Here is a 2924-nt window from a genome sequence, read left to right on the forward strand (position 1 = left end):
TTTGTTTCCAGAAACAATTGAAGCTTAGTAATCGAATTTCAGTTATGACAAAAAAAGAAATCGAACTTCAGTTGGTGTGAGTTGAAGTGATTTGGTACTGGTATATATAGTGAATAAGCAAGTGTCTCTGAAGAAGGCCGGCCGCACATGGTAGTCGTATAAATTTCTTAGAGTTGATGTAATCGCAATAGTAGTCGTATAAATTTCTTAGAGTCGATGTAATCGCAATAGTAGTCGTATAAATTTCTTAGAGTCGATGTAATCACAATACTAGTCGGGTTATAACCCTGTACACAAACGACTAACCCTCTATACAAACGACCAACGTGCACTTATTAGAAAGGCTGGAGCTAATTTCCTGCATGCATAGCTATGATATGACGAACCACATTAGTCGACTATAGCTAGTCGTATATGACGTGCATTTCATGGATTCTAGGGGTAAGGAACGTGTCGTATATAAACACTTAATGATATAGTACCCCTATTTTGAACGTATATATATATAAAATATGATTTATATATACATAATTTGTGAGAGATATTTCTACAAGAGGATTTTAGGGGGTAAGGAACGTGTCGTATATAAACGCTTGGTTATAACCCTCTATACAAACGACTAACGGCTATGTTTGGTAACCATGGTAGGAATGGAATAAGATACATGAACTAGATTAGATTAAGATTTGATTTGTTTTAATCTTTTCACGTGTTTGGTAGAAAGAGATTAGAACAGGATAGAGAAAAGGAGAGAAATGGAGGTTGGTTAGATTGTGGTTAAAATTCTGCACGGCTAATGTATATACCACCTCTCCAACAAGATTTCATATCCCACTCTAACAAAATTAAAATTTTCTATCATGCTGCAATCTGAATCCCCAAACACCAGATTGGAGTTTTTTTGATCCTATCCGATTACTTATCCGGGTAAACAAACGCAGCCAACGTGCATTTGTAAGGAACGTACATTTCATGGATTTTAAGGGTAAGAAAAGGAAAGTTTCCTTTTTCTTTGTTTGGGAAGCACTATTGCACTTTCCTACAAACGCGGGAAAATAGAAGGAAAATTTCAAATTTGTTCCACGCACAACACAAGGGATTCATTTTCCCTTCTCGGTTCCTAACATTAATTGCGAGCTTTTAGACAAAACTACCCCAGCCCAAGAATGCCATTGCCAGAATTACCCATTGAATCCCTTGTTCTTCTTACCATCTTTCATCAGTCATGATAGATTCATATTTTATACATTTTTATACTCTTAAAAGTTGGATTATATGTTTAGTTCTTGTCAATTGTGAGTCATTTATTTGATTTTTGTGTTTTATACGTCGAGTTGGAGAAGAGAGAATTTGGAGCTAAAGGTCAAATTGGGGATTGCAAAGGTATTTTCTATCCCGAGTGATCTAGAAACTGCCCTGATGTGCGTCAACTTTGAGGATTAAACTGTACATGCTCACAAGGAATCTGGGGGCGAGCCATACACCATTGGAAAGCTACGGATGTTAGATTTATGAGGAATTTTGCGGAAGCGGATTTGCATTCTTCTAGAGCAAGTTATGATGGTTTGAGTAAACGCAACACGTGTAGGCAGATTTGGACAAATTTTGTGTTTCTTCTCATGATTCTAATTTGTGAAGCCCAAGTCCATCAATCTTAGTACTATAAGGAAAAGGGCTGAACGTGTTTACACATTGAAAGACTATCCTTACATTGACAATAATAACCTTGTGTTATTTGGAGAGAAGAAAACAATTCCATGTTGGACAAGGAAATACCAAAAAGTCTAAATCAATTAAAATTTGGGAAAATGTCCATTTATTACTAATTTAAACTCCTCATTTCCCATTCCAATAACAATCCCTTTCATTAGCCCATTCCAATATAAGGTAACCTTTTTTATGCCCAAATACACAAATCTTTACTAAAGTCTTAACAAACCATATTATTTTAAGACGATTTTGCCCTCACCCCTTAAACGTACATAGAGAGAGAAAATGGAAAAGAGAATACTTGGCCAGAATCTCACCGGACTCCGGTCACCGACAGCCGGATTTTTCTGGTCGCCGGTTTCCGGTCACCAGCCGCCGGATTTCTCTGGTCGTCGGATTCCGGTCACCGGTGACTCGGTTATTGACCCCCAATAACTTGGTTACTGACCCCCAATAATCAGTTACTAACCCCTAATAATCGGGTACTGACCCTAATAACTTAGTTACTAACCCCCAATAATCGGGTACTGACCCTCAATAATTGGGTTGCTGACCCCCAATAATCGGGTTTCTGACCCCAATAACTTAGTTACTGATACCTAATAATCGGTTACTGACCCTTAATAATCAGTTACTGACCTCGATCTAGTAACTCAATTACTAACCTCCAGTGACTCAATTACGAGATAACAATTGAACAATATAACCACTTTACATGCATTTTAAACCAAAACATACATGCAGCAGTGACATAGCTTCTCCTCCTCCTGAAAATGATTGCCTAGACCATTTTGAAAGCTACAATGTACACGCTTATCATAAACTACCTCTATGAAAACTACAAAGTACGCACTTATTTGCCATGCTTCCCCACAAGGATCTAACTCTCCATGAATCTATACCTCAAGCAGAAGTCCACGTCCACCTTGCAGATTAGTAGCTCCAACAAGCCCAAACACACCAATAGACTTCATCTTTTAACAATGGAAGTCCACAGTTTTCACATTCATTCAAGCAATACAGAAAAGAGAATCAGTGTGGGACAAAATCCAAACTCACAAGCCTCCCCTATGATTTCACCTCCACCAATTCACCTGCACCAATTCACCACACCAAAACTGATTCACCATCACCAATTTACCTTCAACAATTCACCTGAACGGTGATGGATTTCGCCGACGAGAGAGAGAGAGAGAGAGAGAGAGAGAGAGAGA

The sequence above is a fragment of the Fragaria vesca genome, linkage group LG4, assembly GCF_000184155.1.
Source record: "Fragaria vesca subsp. vesca linkage group LG4, FraVesHawaii_1.0, whole genome shotgun sequence".
NCBI lineage: Eukaryota > Viridiplantae > Streptophyta > Magnoliopsida > Rosales > Rosaceae > Fragaria > Fragaria vesca.